The 10,587-nt window shown below is 47.6% G+C and overlaps 1 long non-coding RNA gene across 1 annotated transcript; it reads left to right on the top strand.

Annotated features, from left to right (window-relative positions):
• The first annotated feature begins 5,438 nt into the window (after nucleotides 1-5,438).
• On the top strand, nucleotides 5,439-9,618 carry LOC143781620 (uncharacterized). The gene is made up of 4 exons (XR_013216779.1): nucleotides 5,439-5,597; nucleotides 6,772-6,908; nucleotides 9,178-9,349; nucleotides 9,513-9,618. It is a non-coding gene; the product is annotated as an uncharacterized LOC143781620 (long non-coding RNA).
• The last annotated feature ends 969 nt before the right edge of the window (nucleotides 9,619-10,587 follow it).

Here is a 10,587-nt window from a genome sequence, read left to right as displayed (position 1 = left end):
TGCTGCACTGACGATATTCACTAAATATATGCATGACCAATAGCTTAGAGTGTGCCTAAAATTATCAATTGGATTTTGTTTAACTTTCCTTATTTCTATTGCAATGATTTCCACTAGATATTTAATTGGCTCTGATCACTGTGCCATAACATCGGTTGTCTGTTACTATTTTATATGAAGTTTTATTTTAATAATTTTGAATAAATGTGTGATTTATTGGAGTTACATTGCACTTTCATTGGTCTTCCTGGGATTCTGCATGTTTCCCATGAGAGTCCATGTTTATTGGTTTCTCTATAATTGAATGCATCCATAGGATTATAAGTTGGATCAATATACGGATTATAAGGTGAGAATGGTGTAGAATCTTTACATTGGGTGTCTGGTCTGTGGGGTCTATATACAGGGGAAAGAATGTGTATAAAGAGGGTCTATATACAGGGGAAAGAATGTGTATAAAGGGGGGTCTATATACAGGGGAAAGAATGTGTATAAAGGGAGTTTATATACAGGGGAACAAATGTGTATAAAGGGGTCTATATACAGGGGAAAGAATGTGTATAAAGGGGGTCTATATACAGGGGAAAGAATGTGAATAAAGGGGGTCTATATACAGGGGAAAGAATGTGTATAGAGGGGTCTATAGACAGGGGAAAGAATGTGTATAAAGGGGGTCTATACAAGGGAAAGTTTGTTTAAAGGGGTCTATAGACAGGGGAAAGAATGTGAATAAAGGGGGTCTATATACAGGGGAAAGAATGTGTATAGAGGGGGTCTATACAGGGGAAAGAATGTGTATAAAGGGGTCTATATACAGGGGAAAGAATGTGTATAAAGGGGGTCTATACAGGGGAAAGAATGTGTTTAAAGGGGGTCTATATACAGGGGAAAGAATGTGTATAGAGGGGGTCTATATACAGGGGAAAGAATGTGTATAAAGGGGGTCTATACAGGGGAAAGAATGTGTATAGAGGGGTCTATATACAGGAGAAAGAATGTGTATAAAGGGGGTCTATACAGGGGAAAGAATGTGTATAAAGAGGGTCTATATACAGGAGAAAGAATGTGTATAAAGGGGGTCTATACAGGGGAAAGAATGTGTATAAAGAGGGTCTATATACAGGGGAAAGAATGTGTATAAAGGGGATTTATATACAGGGGAACAAATGTGTATAGAGGGGGTCTATATACAGGGGAAAGAATGTGTATAGAGGGGTGCTCTGTTTTGAGGTCTCATCTAAAGGATATATTTTTGGAGGGCACAGTCTGCGATCTGTACTTTATAAAAGGTCTGCGTTACCTTTTATTTTCAAGAGTCATTCCCAAGATAATAGGTTAGGATAAGAAATAACTTGGGGTCTGACTGCTGGGATTCCCATCAATTCCAAGACTGAGGTTCTAGAACCCGGCTCTGCAGATCCTCGCATAGAATGGAGCATGGTCACCCTCCACCCCATTCATTGACTATGGGACGGCCAGGATTAGTGCTGTATTTGACAATTCCTAATGGCTCCTTCAGACATCCGTGATCATCGGTGTGATCCCGGGTGACAATGCTCGGACCGGCCGTGCGTCTCCGTGCCCCGAGCGTGACAGACTCCTAGAAGTAGAAGAAGCCGTCACGCTCGGGGTCGGCAAACACGCGGCCGGTCCGAGCATTGTCATCCGAGATCAGACCGATAGTCAGACATGGTTTTAATGTTTTCCTGGTACTTGTACATCATCCGGTGCCACTAGGAGCTTCGCCAGTTTCATACTTCGCCCTAGACGCATCCCTCTAAGACCCTGCCAGAAGGGTTTGTAGGTTATCTGGGCCACAAGGGCTTGACACAAAGGGTTACAGAGGCCGGGAGGGCCCAAAAGCCCACGTTAGACCCTCCGACCGGTCGTAGTGGGGTCCAGTGTCCAGCCACCAAAGGGGCAGCCCACAAACATGGACTTCGAGCTTGTGGAGGTGTTTGCATACCTCCCAACTTTTGAAGATGGGAAAGAGGGACAAAGTTTGCGGCGCGCTTTGCGCGCCGCGGCAAATTTTAGGCCACGCCTCTGACCACACCCATTCATAATTAGTCACACCCATATCCACATCCCAACCACACCCATTTAGCACTGCTGATCACACTGTTTCATATACAATAATTATAGACAAAAAAATATGGCCACACAGTGCTCCATACTGTATAATGACCACACATGATGCCCCATACTGTATAATGGTCACACATGACGCTCCATACTGTATAATGGCCACACATGATGCTCCATACTGTATAATGACCACACATGATGCCCCATACTGTATAATGGCCACACATGATGCTCCATACTGTATAATGGCCACACACAGTTCTCCATACTGTATAATGACCGCACATGATGCTCCATACTGTACGATGACCACACATGACGCTCCATAATATATAATGACCACACATGACGCTCCATAATATATAATGAACACACATGACGCTCCATACTGTATAATGAACACACATGATGCTCCATACTGTATAATGACCGCACATGATGCTCCATACTGTATAATGACCGCACATGATGCTCCATACTGTATAATGACCGCACATGATGCTCCATACTGTATGACCGCAAATGATGCTCCATACTGTATGACCGCAAATGATGCTCCATACTGTATAATGACCGCACATGATGCTCCATACTGTATAATGACCGCACATGATGCTCCATACTGTATGACCGCAAATGATGCTCCATACTGTATGACCGCAAATGATGCTCCATACTGTATAATGACCGCACATGATGCTCCAGACTGTATAATGACCGCACATGATGCTCCATACTGTATAATGGCCGCACATGATGCTCCATACTGTATAATGACCGCACATGATGCTCCATACTGTATGACCGCAAATGATGCTCCATACTGTATAATGACCGCACATGATGCTCCAGACTGTATGACCGCACATGATGCTCCAGACTGTATAATGACCGCACATGATGCTCCAGACTGTATAATGACCGCACATGATGCTCCAGACTGTATAATGACCGCACATGATGCTCCATACTGTATAATGGCCGCACATGATGCTCCATACTGTCTAATGACCGCACATGATGCTCCATACTGTATAATGACCGCACATGATGCTCCATACTGTATAATGGCCACACATGATGCTCCATACTGTATAATGGCCGCACATGATGCTCCATACTGTATAATGGCCGCACATGATGCTCCATACTGTCTAATGACCGCACATGATGCTCCATACTGTATAATGACCGCACATGATGCTCCATACTGTATAATGGCCACACATGATGCTCCATACTGTATAATGGCCACACATGATGCTCCATACTGTATAATGGCCGCACATGATGCTCCATACTGTATAATGGCCGCACATGATGCTCCATACTGTCTAATGACCGCACATGATGCTCCATACTGTATAATGACCGCACATGATGCTCCATACTGTATAATGGCCGCACATGATGCTCCATACTGTATAATGGCCGCACATGATGCTCCATACTGTATAATGACCGCACATGATGCTCCATACTGTATAATGACCGCACATGATGCTCCATACTGTATAATGACCGCACATGATGCTCCATACTGTATAATGACCGCACATGATGCTCCATACTGTATAATGGCCGCACATGATGCTCCATACTGTATAATGGCCGCACATGATGCTCCATACTGTATAATGACCGCACATGATGCTCCATACTGTATAATGGCCACACATGATGCTCCATACTGTATAATGGCCACACATGATGCTCCATACTGTCTAATGACTGCACATAATGCTCCATACTGTCTAATGACCGCACATGATTCTCCATACTGTATAATGACCGGACATAATGCTCCATACTGTATAATGACATACAGGCACGCAGCTCACACGCACGCAGCTCACACACGCACGCAGCTCACAAACACATGCAGCTTTGACACAAATGCATCACACACACACGCAGCCATCACACACACACACGCAGCCATCACACACACACACACGCAGCCATCACACACACACGCAGCCATCACACACACACGCAGCCATCACACACACACGCAGCCATCACACACACACGCAGCCATCACACACACACATGCAGACATCACACACACACATGCAGACATCACACACACACACGCAGACATCACACACACACACACAGCCATCACACACACGCAGCCATCACACACACACACGCAGCCATCACACACACACACACACACGCAGCCATCACACACACACGCAGCCATCACACCCACACACGCAGCCATCACACCCACACACACGCAGCCATCACACACACACACACGCAGCCATCACACACACACACACGCAGCCATCACACACACACGCAGCCATCACACACGCAGCCATCACACCCACACACACGCAGCCATCACACACACACACACACACGCAGCCATCACACACGCAGCCATCACACACGCAGCCATCACACACGCAGCCATCACACACACAGCCACCACACACACAGCCATCACACACACACACAGCCATCACACACACACAGCCATCACACACACACAGCCATCACACACACACAGCCATCACACACACACACACAGCCATCACACACACACACGCAGCCATCACACACACACACACGCAGTCATCACACACATCACACACACACAATCTCCTCTGTGATGCAGGGGCGGCTGATGTCCATGTGCAGCTCTCTGCTGAAGTCTTCAGTCTCCTGCTCACAGCTCTGCACTATCCCGGCACCTCCCCCGTCTCTCCTTCTCTGCCGGGATAGCAGCTAAGAGCAGAAGCCGGAGATCCGTGCACACACAGCCAGAGGTAGTGAATCGCTGACCTTTCTTCTTGATTGCTGCAGGCTCTCTCCTTCAGCGTGGCAGCGCCGCACAGGGGGCGGGGGCGGGGGCGGGGGGGGCTCGCGGGCGGTCAGGAGGCAGCTTTTATAAAAAAAAAAACAAAAAAACAGCCACGGGCTCTCTCTACGTCCCGGAAGTGGGCGGGGCTTCACCGGCGACCGCAAAATCGGGATTTTAAATGCCCGAAGCGGGACAGCGGGACCCCGGTGCCAAAGCGGGACTGTCCCGCTGAAATCGGGACGGTTGGGAGGTATGTGTTTGCATTCATCAAACCACCGTTTAGCTTTCTATAACATGGCTGTTTTCAGTAATAAACCTCTCACACAGAACATCCAACCCAAGAAGTTTCCAAAACCCCAAGCAATCACCTCTGTGCTGTCATTCACGGGGCCACTGAGCTCCAACAAAATGGCGCCGCAACAAAAGACAACCGGGCAACAGCAGGTGCGCGCTCTAGTAACCGTCCCAACCAATCAAAACCCGCGGCGTCTTGACGGCTGAAGAGACACGGGCTGAGTTTGCTGCGCGGCGATTGGCCGGTAGAGTGAAGGTGGGCGGGGCTGGAAGCTGCAGGGAAGTATATTTTGCAGGGTTACAATGTAACCTCTCAGCTTCCGGTACTCGCGGGGTTCAGCTGAGCGGCGCCGGGTGGTCACTGGAGGGCGAACCGGGGGCCTCACAGCCGGGGCAGGTACGTGTGAGACGGGGAAGGCCCTCGGTGTGTCCCCGAGCGGCGGGAGACGAGGGCCCCTCACTGCGGTGCTGGGTACTTAGAGGCGCCCCCTGGTGACAGCCCCCGCGCGCTGCGCCCCGCTCCAGGCCCATGTGACCTGCAGCAGAGAGATGCCCCGGGAGTCTGGAAAGTTCCTGCAACTCCTGAAGGTCACAAACTTCCCCGGCGGCGCCTGCTCTCTGTCCGCCGGGTGTGAATGTGGGGAGACTCGTGTGAGTGCACAGGGTGAGCGCTGCTCCTTACTGCTGCCCCTCCTCTGTACAGGTGTGTGCATGTATGTATATGTGCTGAGGGGGGGTCCGTGCTACTACACCGCCCCGGGGTGCTGGATACAGGGGGAAGACTGCGAGCTACTGGAGACTGAGCAACCGGGAGGCAGCAACATCCTCAAGGTCACAAGAAACTGTTCTCTAGGTGTCCTTGTAACTAAGTCTTCTATTATACCCCAGAGCTGCACTCACTATTCTGCTGGTGCAGTCACTGTGTACATACATTACTGATCCTGAGTTACATCCTGTATTATACCCCAGAGCTGCACTCACTATTCTGCTGGTGCAGTCACTGTGTCCATACATTACATTACTGATCCTGAGTTACCTCCTGTATTATACCCCAGAGCTGCACTCACTATTCTGCTGGTGCAGTCACTGTGTACATACATTACATTACTGATCCTGAGTTACATCATGTATTATACCCCAGAGCTGCACTCACTATTCTGCTGGTGCAGTCACTGTGTCCATACATTACATTACTGATCCTGAGTTACCTCCTGTATTATACCCCAGAGCTGCACTCACTATTCTGCTGGTGCAGTCACTGTGTGCATACATTACATTACTGATCCTGAGTTACCTCCTGTATTATACCCCAGAGCTGCACTCACTATTCTGCTGGTGCAGTCACTGTGTACATACATTACATTACTGATCCTGAGTTACATCCTGTATTATTCTCCAGAGCTGCACTCACTATTCTGCTGGTGCAGTCACTGTGTACATACATTACATTACTGATCCTGAGTTACATCCTGTATTATACTCCAGAGCTGCACTCACTATTCTGCTGGTGCAGTCACTGTGTACATACATTACATTAATGATCCTGAGTTACATCCTGTATTATTCTCCAGAGCTGCACCTGCCAGAATTCAGCAATACAAATCTTTGAGACTTCGGTACAATGCTGCACCAAAACTTTGTATCTCTTGGTGTTGTCTAGCTCTCCCTCCCCCACTTACTAGACATGGAGGCACAGAACTCTTCTCAGGTAAGAGTCATGCACCTTTTAATAAATCGGAACCTTCTGACTCCAAAGCGCCCTTCATGGAGACGGCTTGATATAGGCCTCGTTACCGCCTATAAATATCGCACCCTTGTCTGATCCTGCCCCTGTTCTATAGAAGCTGAAATGTAACCAAATATGCAAACTGTCACTTGGTGCACCCTGGGTGTGGCCGAGAGGCTCAATGCTCCTCCACCTCGTCTCCGTCACATTTGTCTCCAGCTCCTGATATATCAATTTGTGCTTCTGAAGTTGCATCAGGCGCTCTATACAAAATGTACGAAATACGTGGGCTGCCGAGGGGTTTGGTGGTTGAGTTTTGATTGCACCTTAGACATATGGGCAAGGTCCACAATGTGCAGACATGAGATTGTCGCTTGCAAAAAATATTGAATGTTCCTGGAGACACTGCTGGAAGCAGAGGTGACGAGACCTAAGTCGTAGGAACACGGCTCCACCACCTGGATGTGTCCCAGAAGCTTGGGGATTCTGTCCTGTTGAGTGATAAAACCAGACTGGAACTCTTCTGCCCTATGGATCTGTAGTATGTCTGGAGGGGGGTGGTTAGAATGAAGCAACTACTGTAAAAGAAACACGCCTACAGTAAAGCATGGCGGTGGTGTTCCTTTGCTTCCTTTAACACTAGATACCTGTAGCTTGTGGAAGAAAAGATGGCTTTAATTGAGTATCAAGAAATCCAAGGAAGAAATGTCATGACTCTGATGCTGGGGTGTCATTGGGACAGAGTAATGGTCCACGGTATACCTGACAGTCCTGCAGACATTAGCTAAAGTCCCATATTGTACCCCATAGAAAATGTCTGGTGGGATGAGACTGAGATGGCTGCATCACACAAACTCAAGGACACTGACGCCTGAGGATATTGCCCTTGAGGACCAGGCTAAGATTTCTCAAATGCTGGCGTATGGTTTATGCATCACGTTGCTTTATAACAAATTGCCAAGTTTCTACGCGTTGCTTATCTGATTTTTTTTTTTTTTTTTGGCTAAACAAAATTGCCTGTAATCGTGCATTACTTATCCTGTATTATACTCCGGAGCTGCGCTCTGACTGCTGTTTATTTGTAACAGTAAACTCAGTCCGATATCCTCCTTTTCTCTGCAGCCTCTGTTTGTTTAGCACATGGTGGCTACCCTGTGTCTTCTTGTCTGTAACATGTGATGTTTGGGGTCAGATCATAGGTTTCAGTAGAGATCGTGACTTCTGCAAACCTAAAGGCCTGTGCACATGTTGTAGACTTGTTGTATTTATTTTTAATTTCCCACTGATTTATCCACAAAGTGAAGGGTTTCTGACTCCAGAAAAGTGAGTGTGAAACCTGAAGTTTCACGCACATCTTATTTAACTTGCAGATTTATATCTGAAGCATGTCAATTTTTTTTTTTTTTTTCCAATGTTTTTGCTGCAGTTTACATTCTATTCGTAGTAGGGTTTTCGTAGTAGGGTTTTCCTGCTAAGAGACAAGAATTCCTGCACCCAATACTTAATGTGCGTACATACCCCAACGCTCTATAAGGCTACTTTCACACTAGCGTCGTGCACTGCACGTCGCAATGCATCGTTGTGGAGAAAAAACGCATCCTGTAAAGTTGCCTGCAGGATGCGTTTTTTTTTTTTTTTTTTTACATAGACTTTTATTAGCAACGCATTACAACAGTGCCACACGTCGCGACGGTTGCGTCGTGTTTTGGCGGACCGCCGCCACAAAAAGTTACATGTAACTTTTTTTTGTGCGTCGAGACCGTCATTTTCAACCGCGCATGCGTGGCCGGAACTCTATCCCCTCCTCCCCGGACCTTGCATGCGTCCTAAGACTGCTTTCGCTGCCCACATTGGGCATTTTTTGCACAGTATGCGTCGGTACGTCGGGCCGACACAGCGCGACGGCCCCGTACCGACGCTAGTATGAAAGCAGCCTAAGAGGATCGTTCACCAGTTTGAGCGTGTTGAACTGGTTACATCATTAAATAATGGCTGCCGTTCTGTCATGGGGATTTATAAAGTAGTCATTACAAACACTTCCAAATCTCCTCTCCCAACAGCCAGTGTGGGGGGGATGAGACCTGATGGTACTGAGATATTTGGAATTTTGTGCCTCCCTGTGCACGTGTGGCTACATAGTACCGTGACAGTTGTCCTAGCCCCTCGGAGAAAAGATGCTTCCCCCATGGGAGTGTCATGTATGTCAGTTCCCCTGCTACTGTTCCAAGGTCAGACCTTTTTTTATTTGCAGAGGTTGGGGTCCCTCTGCAGTTTGCTCGCCTGTCGTCCAGTACAGCCGTATAGCTTTAGTCTTCAGCGTGGCGTCGTCACAGCTTGCTGCTCTTCCTGAAGGACGTTCTTCAGTGTATGGCTGTCTGCCAGGGGAAGAAAATGGGACTGGGTTGTGTGAGCGCAGTGCACAGGTATGACAGCTGCTGCTCCTTGTCTCGGTGCACTTCTGGAAATGGCTCGTGTGACTATCTACCCACTACGCGGTCACTGCCTTCCAAACTAGTCGCCCTTCTTAAATTGACCATTTGTGTGCGGTGCCTCCATGTAACTACATAATACTCCCCTTGTGTGCAGGAATTCACCGGTGGAGCGTGTTTGCCGCTTGCTCATATGACTGAAAGGAGCTGCAGGTCTGCCCTCGTTTCACCTCTACCTGACATGACGTGCACACATACCCTCGGTTGCACAATCTAAGAATTTGCTGCCTCAAAAAAATATTAGGTGAAATGATGCCTACAAAAAAACAAATGGCCTCTCACCCTCCTATTACTGGCATGCTTCACATCTGCAAGGAAAAAAATAAACTGCATGAGATCTCAGAAACCTCATTCTCTTTGCTGGGACAGCAAAAAATAAAGCTTTGGGGGTGAGAACTCCATGAACCGATCTGATCAGGGATCTGGTGTTGCTCCTGTTCATTCTGTGCAGCTATCAATCTGCCTTGATGGAGCTCGCCAACGGTCCAAACTGAATCCATATAGGAGACTGTGGCACTTGCCACTGCCGTGCTTTATTGCAGTTCCATAACTGACAAAGTGGCTGACAGCCGTTTCGCAAGAGTCATGCTTCCTCTGAGGCTCGATGGCCTACATCACTACCCCTTTGTATACAAAACTTTTATAAAAACAATAGTTTGTAGATACAGGGGGTAGAGATGTATGCTGTTAAAATTTAAGTCTCAGAGGAAGACTGATTCGTGCGAAACGCCTGTCAGCCACATTCTCCGTTATGGAACCGCAGTAAAGGAACCTTTTCACCGTGCAGTAGTTACATTCTCTTTTTATAGCTCAATCTTGGGGTATCTTTCTCACTTTTTTCCAGCTGTTGTGTTTACAGTGAGGCTCGTTTGTCCTCTCCGGCCTGGTGCTGTCGGCTGTGTGCAGCACACACTGGCTGTCATTCCTGCTACCTGCGCCGTCTGTTAATAAACCAGCTCTACAGTCGCTCCCGGCAGGTCAGCCGTCTCCATAGTAACACGTCTTGTCATCCGTGAAGTCTTTACACGTGAGTAGTTGGCAGCCGTCTCCGTGACTTTTAATAAACCTTCCCAGATGCCTTTATAATCTGAGATCTCATTCACACGTCTTAAAGCAAAACTGCGGGTGGACCCGGAGTTCATAAAGTTTCCTCAGTTATTAACTTTTTCCAT

This window comes from Ranitomeya variabilis, chromosome 6 (assembly GCF_051348905.1).
Source record: "Ranitomeya variabilis isolate aRanVar5 chromosome 6, aRanVar5.hap1, whole genome shotgun sequence".
Classification (NCBI taxonomy): domain Eukaryota; kingdom Metazoa; phylum Chordata; class Amphibia; order Anura; family Dendrobatidae; genus Ranitomeya; species Ranitomeya variabilis.
The sequence above is the reverse complement of the archived record's forward strand: the minus strand, read 5'-3'. Positions and strand labels throughout refer to the sequence as shown.